This window comes from Schistocerca gregaria, chromosome 5, assembly GCF_023897955.1.
Source record: "Schistocerca gregaria isolate iqSchGreg1 chromosome 5, iqSchGreg1.2, whole genome shotgun sequence".
NCBI lineage: Eukaryota > Metazoa > Arthropoda > Insecta > Orthoptera > Acrididae > Schistocerca > Schistocerca gregaria.
The window spans coordinates 350,337,576-350,362,362 of record NC_064924.1 but is presented as its reverse complement, the minus strand read 5'-3'; the positions used below and the strand labels follow the sequence as shown (position 1 = coordinate 350,362,362).

The following is a 24,787-nucleotide window of genomic DNA, read 5'->3' as shown; positions in this document are numbered from 1 at the left end:
TTTTCGGCGCTCGGGAAGCGCCGGAAATGTCCTGCGCTGTCATGTGGACCGCACTTATTGCTTATCTCTGGTCAAAACTGAGGCCAGCCTGTACGATGCAGCCACAAAGACGTGTGGCAATGTGACGCTGGTCAATGACTTGCAACAGACGAGAGAGAGTAAAAAAAAGATAAAATCGCAAAATTAAGGGGTAACAGCAGGAGGCGCGATGTACTAAAAATACATTAACCTCCTGCATCCTGAGTCTCCTAGCTTAATAAAAATCTATTTCTGAACTATTAAATGCATAAATTAACACAAAATATTTTTGTTTTTGTTTTTAGTAAAATTTTGTAGATGCTATCATATTTGGTACTTGAGGACTCAAGTTTTACACAATGTGCATAAAATAGTAGATAGTGTCGGAAATTCCATGCGGCTTTTCGTGGATGATGCTGTAGTATACAGAGAAGTTGCAGCATTAGAACATTGCAGCGAAATGCAGGTAGATCTGCAGCGGATAGGCACTTGGTTCAGGGAGTGGCAACTGACCCTTTACATAGACAAATGTAATGTATTGCGAATACATAGAAAGAAGGATCCTTTATTGTATGATAGTATGATAGCGGAACAAACACCGGTAGCAGTTACTTCTGTAAAATATCTGGGAGTATGCGTGCGGAACGGTTTGAAGTGGAATGATCATATAAAATTAATTGTTGATAAGCCTGGTGCCAGGTTGAGATTCATTGGGAGAGTCCTTAGAAAATGTAGTCCATCAACAAAGGAGGTGGCTTACAAAACACTCGTTCCACCTATACTTGAGTATTTCTCATCAGTGTGGGATCCGTACCTGGTCAGGTTGAGAGAGGAGATAGAGAAGATCCAAAGAAGAGCGGCGCGTTTCGTCACAGGGTTATTTGGCAAGCGTGCTAGCGTTACGGAGATGTTTAGCAAACTCAAGTGGCAGACTCCAAGAGAGGCGCTCTGCATCGCGGTGTAGCTTGCTGTCCAGGTTTCGAGAGGGTGCGTTTCTGGATGACGTATCAAATGTATTGCTTCCCCTACTTATGCCTCCCGAGGAGATCACGGATGTAAAATTAGAGAGATTCGAGCGCGCATGGAGGCTTTCCGGCAATCATTCTTCCCGCGAAACTGGAACAGGGAAGGAAGGTAATGACAGTGGCACGCAAAGTGCCCTCCGCCACACACCGTTGGGTGGCTTGCGGAGTACAAATGTAGATGTAGATGTAAAAGGAAAAAACACATCATGTTCTTAGTTTCTATATTTAAGCTTCAACTTCATCTAATGTAGTTTTTTTATTAAATACTATGAAACTTCAAGAAAGTTGCGTCCACTTGTGATGTACAAAAATACCTTGCATTCTGTACAACGAATGAAGGTGAAACCCTTACGGCCGGTGAACCTATATTTGGATCTGCAATTCTGGTGAGAATGGCTCATTTCTGGCAAGTGTAAAGCGTTTGATGACCTAGATTGAACTGGTGGCATCGCCTGAGGTATTCTCGGGAGTTTGGGCTCGTCCTGTTCATCGCCACAAGCACAACACATTGGAAGGTCCTCCCGCCGGAGTAGGAAGCCATGCGTCACAGGGCTGTGGCCTATCCGAAGCCGAGTGTCGAGAACCTCGTCCCGTCGACGGGGCTGAAGGTTAGTTAGGTTTAAGCAGTTCTAAGTCTAGGAGACTGATGACCTCAGGTGTACCATAGTGCTTAGAGCCATTTGAACCATTTTTAATCTGTATGGCTGGACGCGGATTCGAACCGTCATCCGCCTGAATGTCAGTCCAGTGTGATAAAAAACAGCGCCGCCTCATCGGTTCGAACTTACGAAACAAGTTCTCAGATATGCGAGTGGCTCAAAGATACTTAAGTAATAGAACCTAGAAATTTGTCGTGGTCAGCAAGTCCAATCTTATTCTCTTTGTATATAAACCATCTAAAGGACAGGGTGCGTAGCAATCTGCAGCTGTTAGCTGATGACACTGTGGTATACGAGAAGGTGTCATCGTTGCCTTAGTTTAAGAAAAGATGACCTAATTAAAATTTCTAGTCGGTGTGATGGCTATGTAGAAAAATATAAGTTAATACAGATGATTTGGAAAAACAACCCTGTAATGTTCGAATATAGTACCAGTAGTGACACAGGCACGTCGATTAAAAATCTAGGCGTAACGTTGCAAGGCGAAATGAAATGGTACAAGCACGTAAAGACGGTAGTGGGGAAAGAGAACGTAGACTTATTGGGAGAATTCTAGGAAATTGTAGCTCATCTATAAAGGAGACCGCGTTTGGAACACTGGTACGACTCAATGTTTATACTGCTCGTGTTTATGGGATACCCGCCAGCTATGATTAAAGGAAGACATAGAAAAATTCTGGGACGTTTTGTTAGATTTGTTACCAGTAGTTTGGATCAACACGCGAGTGTTACGGAGACACTTCGAGAACTCAAATGGATACCCCTAGGTGGAAGGCGACTTTCTTTTGGCGAAACAGTATTGAGAAAATTTAGAGAACCGGCGTTTGAAGCTGGCGGCAGAACGATGGTACTGCTGCCACCGAACATTACGCGTAAAGAACGCGAAATCAGTGCTCGTAAGGGGGCGCACAGGCAGTCGTTTTACCGTTGCTCCATTTGCGAGAGCAACAGGAAAGAAAATAACTAGTAGTACTGCAAAGTACCCTCTGTCATGCACCGTGTGGTGACTTGGAAAGCATGTTTGTAGATGTCGTTGTACTGGGTGGATACAATTAAAGTGTAGATATTCACAGAGGTCCAGAGTGGGCTATTATCGTATGGCAGCGAAACTTAGTAGATACTCTAATTCCTTAATGCCGTTTTACGCTGAAAAAAAACTACTTCTTCGGCCACCATGGGCAAATCTAGCGCTGTGAATGCAATAAAGACGAATATAAATGTTTCAATATGTAGTAAATTAGGAACGGGATGCGGGCAGAAAAGGTGAGAAACGAATGATGAAATTATTAACAATCGAATGATGTTGAAATTGTTAACAGCTGCTTACACAACTACTTCTATATGAGCCCCTGAGATGTCTACGAGACGCTGGTGGCCAAGAGTGGAACAAATATTTTTCTAGCGAAAATCTCTTCCACATTAACGCATCAGCATATCTACCAAGTTTTGCTGTCATACGACTGATGTTGGTCGAAGAAGTGAGGATATAAAATGTAGATTGGCAACGGCAAGAGAAGCATTTCTGTAGAAGAGAAATTTCTTAACATCAAGTATAGATTTAAATGTCAGGAGAGTATTTGTACGGAGTGTAGCAATGTACGGAAGTGAAACATGGACAATAAACTGTCTAGACAAGAAGAGAACAGAAGCTTTTGAAATTTGGTGCTACAGACGAATGTTGAATATCACATGGGTAGACCATGTAACCGTAGTCTAGGTGTAGCGTCTCTGATTCATAATCAAAACGTCTTCGGTACTGGGTTCGAATCCCGCAGCTGGTTAAAGTTTGATTAATAATCAGCATTGGCGGCAGAAGACTTTCGGTACAAGAAGTCACCCTCATTCTGCCAACGGCCTTGTCAAAGAGGGCAGAGGAGCGGACAGAGGTTCAGGACACACTATTGTCCTAGGGGTAGGATACTGCCCCTAAGGGCGGAGGAATCAGCAATGATAAATGGCATGAGGATGCAGAACGCAATGGAAACCACTGCATTAAAGATACGTAACGTGTATCCACAGGACATGTGGCCTGTAATTGAAGAAGTGTCATGATGTTCCCATTGGCAAAACATTCCGGAATAGTCCCCCATTAGGATCTTCTGGAGGGGACTGCCAAGGGGGGGGGGGGGGGGGGGAGTTACCAAGAGAAAAAAATTGAACAATCAACGGAAGGATAACGTTCTACGAGTCGGGGCGTGGAACGTCAGCAGCATTAACGTGGTAGGGAAACTAGAAAATCGGAAAAGGAAAATGCAAAGACTCAATCTAGATATAGCAGGGGTCAGTGAAGTAAAGTGGAAAGAAGACAAGTATTTCTAGTCAGATGAGTACAGGGTAATATCAACAGCAGCAGAAATGTCATAAGAGGAGTAGGATTCGTTATGAATAGGAAGGTAGGGCAGAGAGTGTGTTTCTGTGAACAGTTCAGTGACAGGGTCGTTCTTATCAGAATCGACAGCAAACCAACACCGACAACGATAGTTCAGATATACATGCCGACGTCGCAAGCTGAAGATGAAGAGATAGAGAACGTATATGAGGATATTGAAAGGGTAATACAGTACGTAAAGGGGGATGAAAATCTGATAGTCATGGGGGACTGAAATACAGTTGTAGGGGAAGGAGTAGCAGAAAAGGTTACAGAAGAATATGGGCTTGGGACAATGAATAAGAGAGGAGAAAAACCAATTGAGTTCTGTAACAAGTTTCACCTAGTAATACCAAATACCCTGTTCACGAATCACAAGAGGAGGAGGTGTACTTGGAAAAGGCCGGGTGATACGGGATGATTTCAGTTAGATTACATCATGGTCAGACATAGATTCCGAAATCTGATACTGGATTGTAAGGCGTAGACAGGAGCAGATATAGACTCAGATCATAATATAGTAGTGATGAAGAGTAGATCGAAGTTTCAGACATTAGTCAGAAAGAAATAATACGCCAAACAGTTGGATACGAAAGTACTAAGGAATGACGAGATACGCCTGAAGTTCTTTAAGGCTATAGATACAGCAATAAGGAATAGCTCAGTAGGCAGTACAGTTTAAGAGGAATGGGCATCTCTAAAAAGGGCCATCACGGAAGTTTGGAAGGAAAACATAGGTACAAAGGAGGTAACTGCGAAGAAACCATGGATAACAGAAGAAATACTTCAAGTGACTGATGAAAGGAGGAAGTACAAAATAGTTCAGGGAAATTCAGGAATAAAGAAGTACAAGTCGCTGAAGAATGAAATATATAGGATGGTTCATGGAAGCTAAGACGAAATGGCTTCTTGAAAAATGTGAAGAAATTGAAAAAGAAATGATTGCTGGAAGCAGTGACTCAGCACCTTAGGTGAAATTAAAAGCAAGGGTGGTAACATTAAGCAACGGGAAATCCGCTGTTAAATGCAGAGGAGAGAGCGGATACGTGGAAAGAGTACATTGAAGGCCTCTATGAGGGGGAAGATTTGTCTGATGTGATAGAAGAAAAAACAGGAGTCGATTTATAAGAGATAGGGGATCCAGTATTAGAATCAGAATTTAAAAGAGCTTTGAAGTCAAATGAGACAGAATGGATAGATAACATTCCTTCAGAACTTCTAAAATCATTGGGAGAAGTGTCAACAAAACGACTATTCACGTTGGTGTGTGTAGAATGTATGAGTCTGGCGACATACCATCTGGCTTTCGGAAAAGCATCATCCACACAATTCCGAAGACGGCAAGAGCTGACAACTGCGAGCATTATCGCACAATCAGCTTAGCAGCTCATACATCCAAGTTGCTTAAAAGAATAATACACAGAAGAATGGATAAGAAAATTGAGGATGCGCTAGATGACGATCAGTTTAGTTTCAGGAAAACTAAAGGCACGAGAGAGGCAATTCTGACGTTCCGGTTAATCCTGGAAGCAAGACTAAAGAAAAATCAAGACACGTCCATAGGATTTGTCGACCTGGAAAAAGCGTTCGATAATGTAAAATGGTGCAAGATGTTCGAAATTCTGAAAAAAATAGGAGTAAGCTATAGGGAGAGATGAGTCATATACAATATGTACAACAGCCAAGATGGAATAATAAGAGTCGACGACCAAGAACGAAGTGCTTGTATTAAAAAGGATGTAGCCTTTCGCCCCTACTGTTCAATCTGTACATCGAGAAAACAATTATGGAAATAAAGGTTCAGCAGTGGAATTAAAATTCAAGGTGAGAGGATATCAGTGATACGATTCGCGGATGATATCGCTATTCTGAGGGAAAATTAAGAAGAATTACGTGGTCTGCTGAACACAATGAACAGTCTAATGAGTACAGAGTATGGACTGAGAGTAAATCGAAGAAAGACGAAGGTAATGAGAAGTAGCAGAAATGAGAACAGCTAGAAACCTAACATCAGGACTGATGGTCACAAAGCAGATGAAGTTAAGGAATTCTGCTACCTAGGCAGTAAAATAACCAATGACGGAGGGAGCAAGAAGGACATCTAAAGCAGACTACCTACGGCGAAAAGGGCATTCTTTGCCTTAATTTGAGGAAGAAATTTCTGAGAATGTACGTCTGGAGTACAGCATTGTTTGGCAGTGAAACGTGGAGTGTGAGAAAACCGGAACAGAAGAGAATCAAAGCATTTGAGATGTGGTGCTACAGACGATTGTTGAAAATTTGGTGGACTGATAATGTAAGGAATGAGAAGGCTTAACGCAGAATCGGAGAGGAAAAGAAAATGTGGAAAACACTGATAAGGAGAAGGGATAAGCTGATAGGAAATCTGTTAAGATATGAGGGAATGACTCCCATTGTATTAGAGGGAGCTGTGGAGGACAAAAACTGTAGAGGAAGACACAGATTGGAATACATCCAGCAAATAATTGAGGACGTAGGTCGCAAGTGGTAATCTGACATGAAGAAGAATTTGTGGCGGTCCGCATCAAACCTTTCAAAAGACTGATGGCCAAAAAAAATTACATAACTAATGAGGAGGTACTGAGACCAAGAGATGAATACAGTAAGCAGATTCAGAGGCGTGTAAGTTGCAATGTTTACTCGGAAATGAAGAGGCTTGCACAGGATAGAGTAGCATGGAGAGCTGCATCAAACCAGTGTCTGGACTGAAGACCACAACAGCAACAAGAATAACGATAATTGCAGCCCACGCTGGACTTAAGAGAATAGCTGTGCTTTAATTATAACCATCCATGTAACCGACATGATTACCGTCCAGTATACTCTTTACTGAAAGTCTGTCTTAGACACCTGTACGACATGCTGGGATGGTTCCTGTGGAAGGGCACGACAGACTTCCTTCCCCATCCTTCCCTAATCCGATGGGGCCGATGACCTCATTATTTCGTCCCCTACCCCTCGAATCAACCAACTAACCAACCTATACGACCATTATTTTTCACACTCCGCGTCTTCACATTGTCTTTGGGTTCAGGTCCACACGCCACTAAACTGGAGCGACGGCTGAGCGGCAATTGGGTAATCAGATCAACGTAACAAAAACAGAATTTCATTGATAGCTGTTTCACGTGTTTGCAAGGGCGAGTTTGTTTCGTACTGGCCTGTATTTCTTGCTAACGACTGTGATCTGTGGTTTGCAGCCCGGGGCAGGCAGGGTGGAAGAAGCGGCCGAGTCCACCGGCGGCGACCCCCGCGGCCCGCACCCAGTGGCGGGTGGGCTCGGCCTACGGCGCGCCATCGATCCGTCACATCGCGACGCCGGCACACGCTAATTGCAAAACCGCAGCCGATGCGCAAATATTGCGAAAACCGCAGACAATGCGTGGCCCGCAGTCACGGGGCCCGCAAAGCCGTCCGGCGGAGCCGCGATGCAGGCTCCGGGCTGCGGCGGGCGGCTGCCGGAAGCTCCGGGCCCGACACGCGAGATCGCGCCGCAATCTAGGCTCCTTTACAAACGCGCCTCCTGCCGCTTATCTCTCCCCTTTTGTGTCCTTTCACTCTTCAAACAGCGCATCACCGTCACCATTGTGCTGTATATTTTGTCCCCCTGTCGCATCTCGTGGCGCATGTTACGCCCACGCGTAGTATACAGGGCGTTTCAAAACGAATCACCTCATTTTGCACGGTAATAATTACGAAACTTGGGACGTGCTGGCAGGAAACTGTATGTTGTTTGAATGGGCGTGGCGTAGAGGTTCATAAAATCGCCGTTAGATGTCAGTCAATGAGTTTTCTCAGTAGAGAAGGAGAGAGTGGCCATAGATGAAGTTGCCCGTGATTGGTTGATTAGCTTTGGCAGAAAAATGGCGCCAAATGTCTCTCGCGCTTCCTATGTTCGCCGTGCTTTTGAGTTGAATTGAAGTTCAGAGAACTTTTGGAAACGATTAAAAGGTATTTGAATTATTGAGAGACTTGTTATGCGTTGTGCATGCATGTTCGATTAAGTTGTATATCGTTTTTAGTACGTAATTAGCGTTTGCGATCTTAAATACGAGTTGAAATAATGAAGCGTTTTGTGTCGAAGTCGGTAGGCTTACATGTTTGAAGTAAACACGTTAGTAATTGTACAGTATTGTTTTTGACATCTGTAATTCGTTCTGCAGACGTTCGTAAACGATGCCAGGTTGTACTGCATTTGGTTGTTTCAAAAGAGGCGAAGGTGGATTTCGTATGTTAGCATTTCCACGCAATGAAGAAAGACGAAATCAGTGGGCAGTCGCAGTCAACAGGTCTGACATAAATCAAACAGGAGCCTTGTGGAAACCAACCAAGTACTCTTATCTATGCGAAGTAAGTCGTTTTTGCTTTTTACTACACATAAAAAACTTGCAATATATATAGTTAAATTTGAAAACAGACCTGTAAATTGGCTTTATGAAAATTATTATAACACATTATACTTGTAAACAAAGGCATTTAACGAATGATTTCGCCATATTGTCTTGTGCTTTTGATTCGGTGAGTGTGTACTCCACTACTGGCCATTCAAAAGTGCCGCCCGCAGTTTGGCAGAAAAATGGCCGCCGTATCGTTCGGTTGGCCACTCTCTCCCTATACAGGCTCTCTACTTCTCAGTTTGCAGTCAGTCAGAAGCAAGACAGCATCGGCTCAACAGAGGGCGTTTTGTGTGCTGCCGTTTGAAAAGAGTGAGTCCAGAGCGCTTTTCGTCGGCGTTTTGGCATTTATCTGCCTGCCCCAAAAAAATTCGGCGATGGTATCGCCAATTTGAGAGACAGGGTGCATGTGCAACGGTAACAGTCCAGGTCGACCTCACACTTATGGTGACATGGCGGAAAGAATGAGGCAAAAGTTTGAGAGACCACGAAAGTCTACTCACCGCGCAAGCAGAGAGCTAGCAACGCCTCATACGACTGTCTGGCGAGTGTCGAGGTGTCGTTTGGTCTATGAACCACACAGACTACAATTAGAGCACGCTATTCGGGTTCGTAATAAAAGGAAACGGTTTGAATTCAGCAATGCGCTGCTACATGAAATGGAAGACGATCCATTTTAACCAAGGTTAATTTTCAATGATGAAGCAAAATTTCGTATCAGCAGCAAAGCAAACCGAGATAATGTGCACATATGGGGACTCCTGAACCCTCAAGACAATATTGAGCATGAAAGAGACTCGCCTAAAGTGAACGTTTTTGTGCCATTTCTCGTAAAAAATGTGTACAGTCACTTCTTTTTTAAGAAAACACTGTGATTGGAAAGGGGTATCTTCAAATGCTGCAGAACTGACTTTTCCCTCGACCTCCGGAGGACTCCAATGACTTCATTCCCCAACAGGATAGAGCTCCACCACAATGGCATAACAGTCCGTCAGTGATACTCTGTCTCGACGCTGAATAGGGCGCACGGGACCCTGAGTCACAGCCCTGCATTCCTGGACTCATCGCCAACTCTTCTTGTGGGGGTAAGTGGAGGAAAATGTGTTCATGATGAATTTAGCTGTCGCCTAGACACTTTTCGTGCTGCTGCTGGTGGACACACATACCACACGTAATAGCACAGTTAAAACGTTAAGATTTTGTGAGTAGCTTGTAATCCATCCCAGTTTTTAGTCTGCTTTCATCAATAAGAATGGTTTTTTGAAACCAGATCATTCTTGAAACCCCCTGTGTTTCTCAGAAATTGCACGTATCACTTTCGCAAGACATCACTATGCGCCACGAAATAATGTTGTGTGATGGGGCAGTCAACGAACTAATAAAAATGCAAATTGGAAATTTACAATGCGGAAGGTGAGATTAAAGATTTAAAAAATATCTTTTGCAGATGTTCCTACAAGATGCATCGCTCTTCCATCAATTCACCAAAGTAGTTGTCCCTGCCGAAAGTACCGACCATGAACATATAACGCTAATTTCATGGCAAATACATTTAAAAAAGAGTCTTTCCATGAATTCACATTTTTCCTGTAGTCAGAAGGCTGGTTTTATGCAGCTCCCAAAGCTATTCTAACCTGCGCAAGCCTCATCATCTCCGAATAACTACTGCGACCTACATCTTTCTGAGTCTGCTTAACGTATTCATCTCTTCGCCGCCCTCTACGATATTCACCTCCAACAGTTCCTCCAATACTCTCAGAATGTGTCCTGTCAACTTATCTCTTCTTAAAGTCAAGATGCGCCACAAATTTCTTGTCTCCCAAATTCTCTACAGTAGTTCCTCATTAGTTACGTTATCTACCCGTATAATATGCATCATTCTTCTGCAGCACCACTTTTCAAAAGCCTCTATTCTCTTCCCGCTAAAGGTGTATCGTCAATGTTACACTTCACATCTCTATCTACATCATACTCTCCAAGCCACCTACCGGTGTGTAGTGGATAGTACTACTGTTCCACTAATTGAAGCCCTCTTCGGTCACAGGTTCGAATCCTGCCTCGGGCATGGATGTGTGTGATGGCCTTAGGTTAGTTAGGTTTAAGTAGTTCTAAGTTCTAGGGGACTGCTGACCTCAGCAGTTAAGTCCCACAGTGCTCAGAGCCATTTGAACCATTTTGAAGCCCTCTGCCCTGTTCCATTCGCGAATGGAGCGGCGGAAGAATGGTCGGTCTATATCTTAACCTCTGTACTTCGGTCAACATTAGTTATTTCACTGCACTAATAACCAAACTCATCTGCTACTGTAAGTGTTTCGTGTCCTAATCTAATTCCTTCAGCATCAGCTTCTTTAAATCGACTATGTCCCATTATCCTTGTTTTCCTTTTGCTGACATTAATATTCTATCCTTCCTTTTCGGACTTTATCGATGGAGGATAGTGGACTGAAGGAAAATCCACGTACTGTACAGGAGCTGTCTCCACGGCTCGCACCATGTGCAGCCGTGAAATCACACACTACAGAGAGCCTACAAATTATGTTTCCTGGTTTTAAACTATTCAGCTGAACAACACTTCACTTTTATTATACACCGTCGCCTTTTCTAGTGTGCTAAGATTTAACACACTCCCAAGAACAGATGGAGGACGTTTCCACCTCTGCCTAGCAGAGAAACATGGAGGCTTCCCATTTCTCCCTTACGCTGAGAGAGATCCAAGTATGTAAAATAAGCAATACATACTGCAATAAATCAATGAACGCCAACATGATATACGTGTGAAGGTTGCACTGCGAATTCAGGAAGCTAAAAAGAGAATTACCTTACTTCTGCAAGTTCTTGATGGCAATAAAATCAAATAAAAAATATACAGTACTTGGCGAGTCTCGCCTCTGGAAGGTTTCCAGCGTTTGAATTTCAATTCGATCCAGAGGCGGGCAACCATTATCTTCATCTAGGTGGTGCAGTGCCGGCACAGCGACCTACGTCATCACACATATGTGTGAAATAATTCTTTATATCATGCCTTAATTAGCCTTCCAAAAACATTGTATGAAATTGCTGCTAAGTGGATGGCGAAAATATTTTCTTCCTTATGCTGGCTGTATCCATTATAAGAGATGTGAAACTGAGGAGTTTCGGTTGGTATCCTGCAACATCAGTTTGTGTTTCGTATGAGTCGTGAAATTTAAAAAAGTTTTTTCCTAACTTCATGTGATTTTACCAAAGTGATATGGCAGGACATAGGTGGTTAATTGTATTTCATTTCATGGAGTCCGTAGAGATGAAATTAGTTTCACAAATACATCTGCTGCTGGAATGAGTATTCGGAAATCGGTCATGTACGAGGGGCGTTTGAAAAGTCCGTGCAAAGTCTGAGAAATGGCACCACCGGTGCGTATCGAGGTCATGATTACTTAGTAGTATCTTTGGAAAGAACGCACACCATGTTTCAGCCGTATTGGTCCATTTCTTTGATTTGGCATTCGTGTGGATCAAGGAAGTTGAGTGAGTGTCAAAAAACTGCACCAAAAAAATTTCGTGTGGTCATTAAACATTACTTTATGAAAGGCAAAACACCTCAGGAGACTAAAGACAAGCTTGATAAACATTACTATGACTCTGCACCTTCGATCAGAACAGTTTATAAGTGGTTTCAAAATTTTCGAAGTGGCCATGTGGGCACAAGTGATACTGGAAGTTCTGGACGCCCTGTGGAGGTTACGACTCCAGAAATCATTGAAAAAAATCCATGATATGGCGATGGATGACAGAAGAGTTAAGGTGCGCGAGATTGCTAGTGCTGTGGCCATCTCGAATGAACGGGTACATTATATTTTGCTTAAACATTTGGACATGAGAAAGCTATCCGCAAGATAGGTTCCGCGATTGCTCACGCTTGACGAAAAACGGAATCGTGTGAAGTGTTGGAAGGATGGTTTGCAGCTGTTCAGGAAGAATCTGCAGGACTTTAAGCGTCGTTTCGTCACTGTGGATGAAACATGGATACATTACTATACTCCTGAGACTAAACAATCTAAGCAATGGGTTACCAAGGGAGAATCTGCACCAAAAAAGGCGAAGAGCATTCCTTCGGCCAGAAAGGTTATGGCGACTGTCTTTTGGGATTCGCAAAGGATAATCCTCATCGGATATCTGGAAAAGAGAGTAAAACTATTACATGTGCATATCATCGTTATTGGACCGTTTGAAAACCGAGTTGCAAGAGAAACGCCGGCGATTAGACCGCAAAAAGTCCTTTTTCATCACGACAATGCACCAGCACCCACCTCAGCAGTTGTGGTCGTAGAATTAATGGAAATAGAATTCCATCTCGTTTCACATCTCCTCTGTTTTCCAAACTTGGCTCCCTCGGACTACTATTTGTTCCCCAATTTGAAGGAATGGCTGGCAGGACAACGATTTTATTCAAACGAGGAGGTGATTGCAGCAACTAATAGCTAATTTGGAGACTTGGACAATTCCTTTTATTCGGAAGGGATCAACAAATCAGAACATATTGGACGGAGTGTATAAGTCTAAAAGGAGACTATGTCGAAAAATAAAAAAGATTTACCCCAAACACGTAAGTAGTTTTATTTTTGCACGGGCTTTTCAAACGCCCCTCGTATGTTGTATGAATAATCAACATCAATGAAGTGCACCCTGAAGAAATCTGTAATCTTTCACATAACAGAAGTTGTTTTGTCACGAATTTCTGGGAGACAAATTAGCCGCGATCTTTGGGAACGTTCCCTTTGTAGAACAGTGGATCCCAATCTGAGGGTAATTACCTTCTTATTGTTAAAATACAATTTTCTCAAGGGTAAAAACTTAGTTCTAACTATGTTCCGGTGACGAAATCGTATTATTTTTAAAGGATTATTACTATTGTTTTCGTATGACTGTAATACTGATGACAAAAGTTAACAACTGCATTTTTTTTACATCGGAATTAATACGTGGCACTATGCGGTGAAGATCACAGCTTGTGAAATGAATGTATGAATAACATCTTCCTCACATACTCTCCCCGCAAATACATACTTTGTACCATGCATCTATGATATTACTTAGGAAATGTACGTCAAATATGTTTTAATACCCCATGAAAAACACTTCTCCGAATAGTAGGTTGTTCACACAATGGACGCGAAATTGCTAACATTATTCACTTTCCAATGGGAAAATGAACTAATTCGTAGCACAATACAAAAGTAACTGCACTATGCGATCAAAAGTATCCGAACACCTGGTTGAAAACGACTTGCAAATTCGTGGCACCCTTCATTAGTTATGCAGGAATTCAATTTGGTGTTGGCCCACCCTTGATGACAACTTCTACTTTCGCAGGCATACGTTCAATCAGGTGCTGGAAGGTTTCTTCGGGAATGGCAGACCATTCTTCACGGAGAGCTGCACTGAGGATAGGTGTCGATGTCGTTCGGTGAGGCCTGGCACGAAGTCGGCGTTCCAAAACATCCCAAATGTGTTCTGCAGGATTCAGGTCAGGACTCTGTGCAGGCCAGTCCATTACAGGGATGTTATTGCCGTGTAACCACTCCGCCACAGGCCGTGCATTATGAACAGGCGCTCGATCGTGCTGGAAAATGCAATCGCCATCCCCGAATTGCTCTTCAACAGTGGGAAGTAAGAAGGTGCTAAAAACATCAACGTAGGCCTGTTTTATTATATTGCCACACGAAACAACAAGGGGTGCAAGCCTCTTCCATGAAAAACACGGCCACGCCATTTTCTTATGTTGTATGGAACTGAAGACCTAGAAACGACGGAGAGGCTTCGTCCCTGCCGTAGCCCGCTGTGGTACACAACCCCACAATAGGCGACAGCAGTCCACACACTCCACTGCCGCAGAACGCCGACATAATGTAACTGAGGCGGAACAAGGGGAACCAGCCTGCATTCACCGAGGCAGATGTAAAACCGCCTTAGAAACATCCACAGACTGGCCGGCACAACGCACGTCGACACTAATTCGCCGAGCAGATACGTGCCGGGGACCGGCACGCCTTCCCGCCCGGAAAGCAGTGCGTTACACCGAACGGCTAACCGGGCGGGCGAGCACACCGTAACACCACCGCCTCCGAATTTTATTGTTTACTCGCTGGCAGATGACGTTCACTGTGCATTCGCCGTACACACACCCTTCCATCAGATTTTCACATTGTGTACCGTGATTCGTCACTCCACATAACATTTTTCCACTGTTCAATCGCCCGACGTTTACTCTCCTTACACCAAGCGAGGCGTCGTTTGGCATTTTGATCGTGATGTGTGGCTTATGAGCAGCCGCTCGACCATGAAATCCAAGTTTTCTCATCTCCTGCCTGTCATAGTACTTGAAGTGGATCCTGATGCAGTTTGGAATTCCTGGGTAATGGTGGGAATAGATGTCTGCGTATTACACTTTACGACCCTCTTCAACTGTCGACGGTCTCTGTCAGTCAACAGACGAGGTCGGCCTGCACGCTTTTGTGCTGTACGTGTCCCTTCACGTTTCCACTTTACCATCACATCGGAAACAGTCGACCTAGGGATGTTCAGTAGTCTGCAAATCTTTCTGAGAACTCTCGATTTCGTTTCCTAAAGTGCCTGAAAGTGGCGTATAAAACCTTTACCACTCAAGGAATTCATAAGTTTCGCAGTTCCGAGGGATATTTTCACCCAGGAAAAGGTGTATTTACACCTTGGAAAAAGTATATTTTTATCTGGAAAAAATCCGGCAATTTTTTTTTCCTTTCCCTCGTACATACCCTGTTAATTAATTCGGTAACGGCGCAACGAATCGTAACTTTTCCTTAACGATTTTTAGCCAGTACAATCTCCCCTGCAACACCCTTACAAGCTTTTCAGACCGTTTCTGACCACCCTGAATAAATATACAGAGAATAAAAACATGATGACGTTTATTCTCCAGCCACCATATCCACCTGAGAAAGCTCCGGGTGACGGCTTCTCTTTCTCAAGATGAAAATAAATTATGCTAAAGTTTATTGACGATTTGCTATCATGGAGGTTCAAATGGCTCTGAGCACTATGGGACTTATCATCTATGGTTATCAGTCCCCTAGAACTTAGAACTACTTAAACCTAACTAACATAAGGACAGCACACAACACCCAGCCATCACGAGGCAGAGAAAATCTCTGACCCCGCCGGGAATCGAACCCGGGAACCCATGCGTGGGAAGCGAGAACGCTACCGCACGACCACGAGATGCGGGCTACAGTGGAGGTGATTCACTCGGAATTGCAGAGGGTACTTAACATCCTGACAAAGAAAGGATACAAGAATTTATTTCAGATGTAGCAAAAACTTTGGGACATGTGTTTTCGCTCCCAAAGGAACTACTTTGAAGGTGATGGTCAGAATAAGACGTCGCTAAGACATTATAATTTTAAATAATATATTACGGGAACTATTGGATACCAGATCGTGCTTCTAAAAATATGCTTTCGATAAAACGAAATTGCGTTCACTGCTGGGGCGATGAATTTTGCTCCGTGTGCTGGTGTTACGTTTAGAGGTGGGAGTGCGCAAGGCGGCGCCTGCAGGTGCGGCCCGCCTGTCCCTGGGGAGTGTGGCTCGTTACGGCTGCTGAGGGCCGCCCAGCGCAGTCGCCAACAAAAGCTGCACCCGCGGCGGCCGGCGGTGATAAAATATTTCTCACTAATTACGCGGCGCGCTGCTCGCTCGCTGCCCGCTGGGCTCCTCAGCCACAGGCCAGCCCCACTATCCCCAAAAGCTACACCATTACGTGACTCTCGGTGTCTTCACTACGCCGTTGCACAGCCCGTGGTTCATTAAAGTTGTACCGACAGATGCCTAATCTTACAATCTGTGTATATTTCGACATCTGGCCCCACGAAGACACAGTATGCTTCCCCATGTTGATTGCCACAGTCGGTGGCATAATTAACTCTAATTTTGATAGGAACGATGAACATGGCTCCGGAAAACCAATGTCATATCCTAAACGCGGAAGTACTTCATGCAACAACAACCAATATACACATCGGTGAAGAATCTTACACTGTTTTCACTGCTGGAACGGCCGATTTCAATAATGAGGAAGAAAAAACAAAAATAGAAGAAGGAAATAAGTTCATTTAAGTTTCGAAGAATCTAGTTATATGCGGAATTAGTTAGACAAAGAGAAAAGCAGCGAAAATCAGAGCAATTATTTCCTATGCTTTGATTTACAAAAGTGTGGATAAATTGAAGTTCAACGTATTCATACTATAGAGTGGTCCCAATTTAACCTAGCGCGCCGTATTTGCTTTATCCATGTGTATTAACAGGGATGGTAATACACGAAATATAACTAATACTCCAGCAGCGATAAAGTATGGCGGTAGCGGCAGCGGTCATCATGGGCTTGAGCGGTGTTACTGCTGATAGAGTAATTGTTATTCTTCGTGTTTTAGCTCTGAGCACTATGCGACTTAACTTCTGAGGTCAGCAGTCGCCTAGAACTTAGAACTAATTAAACCTAACTAACATAAGGACATCACACATATCCATGCCCGAGGCAGGATTCGAACCTGCGACCGTAGCGGTCGCTCGGTTCCGGACTGCAGCGCCTAGAACCGCACGGCCACTCCGGCCGGCACTTCGTGTTTTACTATCCCGGATAAAGCAAATATCGCACGCTAGGCTAATTTGGGACCACTCTATCCAGTGGACACATAAGATTCCACTTTAAAACCAACGTCGACACTGGTTTCCGCATGAAATACTTGAAGAACAGTATTTGTTTGGGCTGTCTCTAGGTACACACTGCAAAAACTAAATTGCAAATATCTGCAGAAACACCAGAGAAAATATGTCTGGCATCTCTTAGGAGGGACACTATACACTATGTGATCAAAAGTATCCGGCCACGCCCAAAAAGTAAGTTTTTCATATGAGGTGCATTGTGCCAATCACGGCTCACGTCACAAATGAAAGCAGATATTCAGAACATAGGACACCTGATGTAGACAGCCAATAGCTACATCACTGTTAAGTAGTGAGGATGCACAAATAGAAAAAAAGTTTATGTTTTAAATTAATATACATGTAGTAAAGCTACAAGAAAAGCTAAACTTTCACATATAATACTGTTTCTTTCTTTATTTGCGAGTGTTACCCTTTAAGATACATCAAACACAAACGTGCCATTAAAATTTTAAATGAAGACATCGATTTCTTGCATTCCTGGCCCGAAATTCTTGTAAATTTTAAGTTTTGAATGCTCTGTCATTTAAGAAATTCATTGCACATTTTCACACGTGATATAATTTATCTTGCGTAAAACGAAATTTACTTTGTAAGTAACGCTTCTCAAACCATCATTTGTAATATTTTCCCGCGGGGTGCTAGAAATGTAAACTTTTGTGACGTCACGCTCATCGAAAGCAGTTGCTATGAAGTATGCACAGTCTTCGACCTGAAGCCTTTGACACATTTTGCTCTCGGCGAACAGTTATGTGCGCACTATGTTTTGCTGTTAAGTTTTACATTGGTGTTTCTCTATCGTTTATTTTTTATTGCCGCAATATTATACTACAGAAGCGGGGTAAAGTAAATTTATTTGTTAGACTATCAGTTCTTACCAGCAAAATTTTAAAAAAAATTACTCAAACGTAAGGCAATGAAAAATTCCCGGAATTCTATCAAATTTCCAGGTTTTTCCCTGTTTTAATCCGGATGAAAAAATTCCCGGGTTTTCCCGGGGCGTATACACAATGTAATTAGCGTTGAAGTTAGTCAATCAGGCCGTTGTGCTCCCAATTTTAAACAGTTCGCCAGAGACAGTGTCGCTAAATGTGTTCTTCGTTTGGTTTCCAGAAAGCGATCAAGAGAGCGATACAAAAATTGAACATGGGACGCTAGTAAAGATCGAATCTACGCCCAAGGCTGAGCAATCTCGTGTGCTGTCATCTCCGTATGAAAACAATATGTGTGTGACGAGCTGCTAGACTTTTCCCGCTCGCAACGACCTGATAGGCTAACTTCAAAGCTAATTAACTCGGAAACGACGAAACGAATCCATTTTTTTTCCAAACAGCCGAGCGGTTCTAGGCGCTTCAGTCTGGAACCGAGCGACTGCTACGGTCGCAGGTTCGAATCCTGCCTCGGGCATGGATGAGTGTGATATCCTTAGGTTAGTTAGGTTTAAGTAGTTCTAAGTTCTAGGGGACTGATAACCTCAGATGTTAAGTCCTATAGTGCTCAGAGCCATTGTTTTCTAAACAGTCTTTTCACAGCACAACTTATCCTGTAAGACCCTTACAATGTGGGGGACTGATGACCTTAGCTGTTTAGTCCCCCTTAAACATCCCAACAACCACCACCACCACCACCCTTACAGTGTGTAGCTGGACTCAGAGCGAACAGATACTGCTGATCACGTCTTCAAGCGACGCCTGTGTCAGTGGCAAGTGTCGGTTCGCTTCCCGTTACAAACAAAATGATTTTTAAAGCAAATTTTGCTTGTCAAATCGACAGAATGGTCCAAAATTAGCCTAGAGCGATATTTGTTTCATCTATATACGAGGGTCGACCACAAAGCAAGTTCCGTTTCTATTTCTATCCGCGGCAGAGCGACAATCGCAGTTCCGACCATGCGCGGCAGTTACTCTGACTCAAGGAGAAGACATTACGCTATTTTCAGATCGCTGCTGACTTGTGCTCTGTAGTGGTTCTTTATAATGTCAGCCGTAATTGAAAATGCCACCGAGTGAGAAATCATATCTGTGATTCGTTTTCTAAATGCAAAGAAAGTTAAAAGGCCGTTGTAGCCGAGCGGTTCTAGGCGCTTAAGTCTGGAACCGCGCGAACGCTACGGTCACAGCTTCGAGTCCTGCCTTGGGCATGTATGTGCTTGATGTCCTTAGGTTAGTTAGATTTAAGTAGTTCTAAGTTCTAGGGGATTGATGACCTCAGATGTTAAGTCCCGTAGTGCTCAGAGCCATTTTGAGCAAATAAAGTTAAACCAAAGGAAATTCATCGGCAAATCTGCGAGGTTTACGGACAAAATGCTGTGAGTAATTCAGTGGTTAGAAGATGGGTCAGACTGGTTAATGAAAGATGTAATCAAGCGCACGATGAAGAACGCAGTGGACGCCCGTCTGTGGTTACTGATGAACTGGTTCACACAACTGAAGAGAAGATTAATCGCAACCGTTAGTTTTTACTTAGTGCCCTCGCTACGGAAGTTCCGCAAATCTCACGATCACTAATTCATGAAATTGTTACTTCAACGATGATGACGAGCTGAAAGAACATGTTACCACATCTCTGAACACACAGGCGGCAACCTTCTATGAAGAAGGCATACAAAAACTTGTGCCACGCTGACTATGGCCTACAAAATTTCGGAAGCTATTTAGAAAAGTAGTTTAAGAGTTGTAGATTTTTGTACAATAAATATTTCTTCTTTATCTGTACACGTTTATTTTATATAATCAAACTTACTTTGTGGACATACCTCGTATATTAACAGGGACAATAATATAGGAAGAATAACTAATACTCCAGTAGCGAATGAGCAGTGCTGATGCAAGACGGTAGATGTCAGCACTGGCAAAGGTGATGCTTTCGCTGATATAGTACTGGTTATTCTTCGTGATTAGCTGTTTCTGTCCATAATTTCTACAAAACGAATATCACACTAAATTAATTTGTGATCATTGTATCGGATGGGTACGTAAAGTTCCGCTTTAAAAATCCTTTTGTTTGTAACGGAAACCAAACCGCCGGCTGGTGTGGCCGGGCGGTTCTAGGCGCTTCAGTCTGGAACCGCGTGAACGCTACGGTCGCAGGTTCGAATCCTGCCTCGAGCATGGATGTGTGTGATGTCCTTAGGTTAGTTAGGTTTAAGTAGTTCTAATTTCTAGGGGACTGATGACGTCAGATGTTAAGTCCCATAGTGCTCAGAGCCATTTGAACCATTTTTGAAACCAAACCGACGTTTTCCGTCGACACTTAGTGTCGCATGAAAGACGTTATGAAAAGAATTTGTTTGGGCCAACTCCAACTACACACAGGAAAAACTACACTGCAAATATCTATCGGAACACTATAGAAAATGTGCCTGGCGACTAATAAGATGCATTTACGAGGGTGAGTCAAATGCAAACCTTAAATTTTTTTAATATTATTTATTGTGCAGAAGTGGTACAAAGCTGTATCACTTTTCAACATAATATCCCCCACGCTAAATGCAAGTCCTCCAGCGCTTACAAAGTGCATAAATTCCTTTAGGAAAAAATTCTTTTGGTAGTCTGAGCAACCGCTCATGCACCGCGTGGCGTACCTCTTCATCGGAACGGAACTTCTTAACTCGCGTTTCGTCTTTGAGTGGTCCAAACATATGGAAGTCACTTGGGGCAAGGTCTGGTGAGAATGGTGGATGAGGAAGACACTCAAAATGGAAGTGAACCTAGGTTTCGTCCCCAGTAACAATTCTTGCAAGGAAGCCATCACCTTCTCGTTCAAAGTGCCGAAGAACTTCTTCACAAGCATCAACACGTCGTTCTCTCATTTCAGGAGTCAGCTGCCGTGGCAACCATCTTTATGAAACTGGAGCACTTCACGCACAATGTTGTGTGCTGACCCATGACTAATCTGTAAACACGCTGCAATGTCCTTCAGCGTCACTCGGTGGTTTTCCTTCACTACGGCTTCAACTGCAGCAATGTTCTGTAGAGTGACAACTCGTTGTGTCTGACCTGGACGAGGAGCATTTTCCACTGAAGTCACACCATTTGCGAACTTCCTACTCCCTTCGTAGACTTGCTGCTGTGACAAACATGCATCACCGTACTGAACCTTCATTCGTCGATGAATTTCAGTAGGTTTCACACCTTCACTACGCAAAAACCGAATAACAGAACGCTGTTCTTCCCTGGTGCAAGTCGCAAGTGGGGCGGCCATCTTTATACTGATACTGCGACAGTATGCGCGCACCTGCACTATGCTGCCACCTAGAGGCCATTCTGTACGCTGTTTGTAGCACGCTTACCAACTTACAGGATAACGGCGCCATATTTCGATTTGTTATGACAAATTTAAGGTTTTCATTTGACTCACCTTCATACAACCGTGCGCTTTGCGCCTAGTCTCGGTGCTGCTGTGCTTGCCCCCGCACGCTAAGCAGAGGCGCGCGTGTAGGTTACATGCCAACTTCTCAACATGTGCGTGCAAGTGATTCCATTCACACCAGTGTACACCCTGAGCACCTCTACTTCGGTATGGGGAACACCGCAAGGCGCACAGGTGCAAGCACACCTTTAAGAGCTACACTTTATATAAGCTGTAGCACATCCCTCAAATATGGCAGTTTGACAGGAAACTTACGAGTAGAGTTCGGCTTTGCGCGGCGAAGGAATAGCCAGCATAAATATGATGTGAGTTGGTAACTGACTCGCGTAGTTCGGATCATTATGTTTATACATATGGCGTATAAAAGAACAGCGAAAAAGTAGAGCCACAAGTACGCAAGAACAGTTTAATCTCCGGCCTAACATTTAAAACTCTCAATTGTCCCCAAAGGCAGAGGCGCTCTGCTGTGACCGTTCCAATCGACCGAACAATAAATTACTCCAAAAGCCGAATTGTTCTACTTTGAAAAGATGATAATTTACTGAACTGTTCGCTTCTAATGGTTACGTTAGAAAGCACCTCTCAATTGAATGACGTCTTCGATCATCCTGGGCCTGCTCGTACAGCGCAGAGAGACAGAGGGGTGAGCCTGACGCAGATCAAACCCGCGCGGTGGATTAACCACCGAGTGTAGATACGCCAACCAGGCTGATTATTGGACGGCACAAACGTCACGATAAAAAAGTTAGCTCTTACTCTACTAGTCCAACATGTAAACATATTTTTTTCTAAAAACATTACTTATTTTCAAATCTGAAGAAAAAGCAGTAGTTTGATTTTCAATGTTAACACTAAGCAGATTCAGAAGGATGTAGGTTGCAGTAGGTACTGGGAGATGAAGAAGCTTGCACAGGATAGAGTGGCATGGAGAGCTGCATCAAACGAGTCTCAAGACTGAAGACCACAACAACAACAACCATTATCAGAGACTCAAGAGTTTTCTTGTTTTCTGTACATACCGTAGTTCAGCGGATTAGGCTTCACAGCTGGAAAACGGCATATTTCAACAGGTACCAATGACTACAGGGAGATTTACGTTTCTAAAACGTTCTATCATCTCTGTAACATGTAATGAGAAGAGCCACGTTTGTAGTGCATCGTATAACATGACGCATTTCAGTTTTCGATATCCATTAACTCCTTGCCGTGCTCTGACGAAAACGACTCGTGGAAACAAATGCTGACCAAACGTAAACATAACGAGTCACACTCGTGGGAACGAAACCTAGGCTAAACTTTTTTTGTATGTCGGATATGGCTCTATTCAATACGTAAAACAGTAGACATCCAGAGAATGTTGATTGCCGACTAGAATACCAGAGGTAATGTTAAAAATGGCCAGTCCCTCGACTAAGAAATGCGTGGAATATCTTCACTCGGTGAAACATCTCCTCGACTCCAATCGCAATACTGGGCTCATTTCTCAAAACATATCGATCTGACGCTTTCTTCATTTAAAAAAAAAGTCTGCAAAATTTGCATAAAACACGAAGTAGGAAATGACTTGGGACTGCACGGAGTATAAATTGGCGTTATGTCTGCTTTCGAAATTACCTTACCATTCAGAACAACTAATTTCTACAGTTGTAGGTATTTTCACATTAGAAATTTGTTCAAGGCAGCATTTCTACTTGTAATTACTTTTTTGTTGACAGTATCTTCGTTTTAGTGCTGTGTTAGACATTCGTTATGAAGAAGTCACATGTGACGATGTCCACGAAGACCGTGAGTTCTATTAAAGCATTGTTTATGTGTAAAAATTTATATTTATTCTTTGAAGTACTGTTTGAAATACTGTATACAAAAATAGACCTCAATAAGGAACAAGAATTAAACTAGCGTTAACGCTTATAAGACCGATATCACGTGCAACAATTAGAAGTGTAGCTACATAGGCGGCCGCTGTTTCGAGTGGTATTGCGAAATTGTTTCCCAGCAGGATGACACCAGTTGTATGGTATCGTCAGTTTTTTTAGCTGTATTGCTCTTTTATGCCCTGCCGAGCGGTTCTAGGCGCTTCAGTCTGGAACCGCGCGACCGCTACGGTCGCAGGTTCGAATCCTGCCTCGGGCACGGATGTGTGTGATGTCCTTAGGTGAGTTAGGTTTAAGTAGATCTAAGTTCTAGGGGACTGATGATCACAGCTGTTAAGTCCCATAGTGCTCAGAGCCATTTGAACCCCCCCCCCCTTTTTTTTCTTTTTTTTTTTTTTTTTTCCCCACACATCACGCTGGTTGCACATCACGCTGGTCCATTTCGCACGCATCGTCTCCAATCGCTTGGAGACGGGGATAATAAGTCATTAGACGGTTATACTAATTCCACTAGGGCCATTTAATATTCTGTGTTGCACAATGTTTTGACCCAAATCAGCTTTACGACAAGAAATTGTTTGGAGTATTCTTTACATACAAGTTACTAATTTAATTTGTGATGGCATCAGTTTCGCTAAGCAAGCCGTGTTACGAACATGCATGAAACACATTCATCATTAATTCATTCATACTGAATATTTACTAGCAATTACACCTTTGCGCTGTATTTCTACATAACGTGGCTCAGTTGTTGATTTAATTAAATAGGAATTTTCAGGTGACTGTAGGACCTTTTCAAATGAGTCATGCTCTGCAGTGCTCTTACACTAATTTTTACAATTATACATTTAATCATACAATTTCAGAATTGAAGGGTAATCAATGCAGTTGTGGAAAGCCGCTACCAGGATGACTTAGTGATTACCGCATCTGCCTAGTGAGCAGGAGGCCAGGGTTCAAATCCCGACCATGGTACAAACTTTCATTCGTTGCTTCAGTCTGCATACATACCTTGTAGATGTTTGAGACTTGGAAGGATCACTGAAGTCGTATAGTTTTTGGAAACAAAAATGTGGTGATTGCAAAATGTAGTCTCAGTTTAATTTATTTAATGCTAATGTTCTTAGCGCTTCTGGTCAGTAAACCACCAACAGTCAAGGTTTAAAGATAATAAGAGGTCACAGGATAAAGTAATGACAAAATACAAAAAAGTGTAAATAGAAACTTCAATATGTGTTTCACTAAAGGAAGCTGTGACAAGGGCCACAAGGTAACACCGTATGGTAACAACAGAAGAGGTTTGGCAGTTGCAAAGGTTAAG

At 43.1% G+C, this 24,787-nt stretch overlaps 1 protein-coding gene across 3 annotated transcripts in view; it reads right to left on the bottom strand.

The window, feature by feature from the left end:
* Positions 1–24,787, bottom strand: part of LOC126272028 (FERM domain-containing protein 5) — a 1,188,777-nt gene that overhangs the window by 682,048 nt on the left and 481,942 nt on the right. The window lies entirely within an intron of this gene.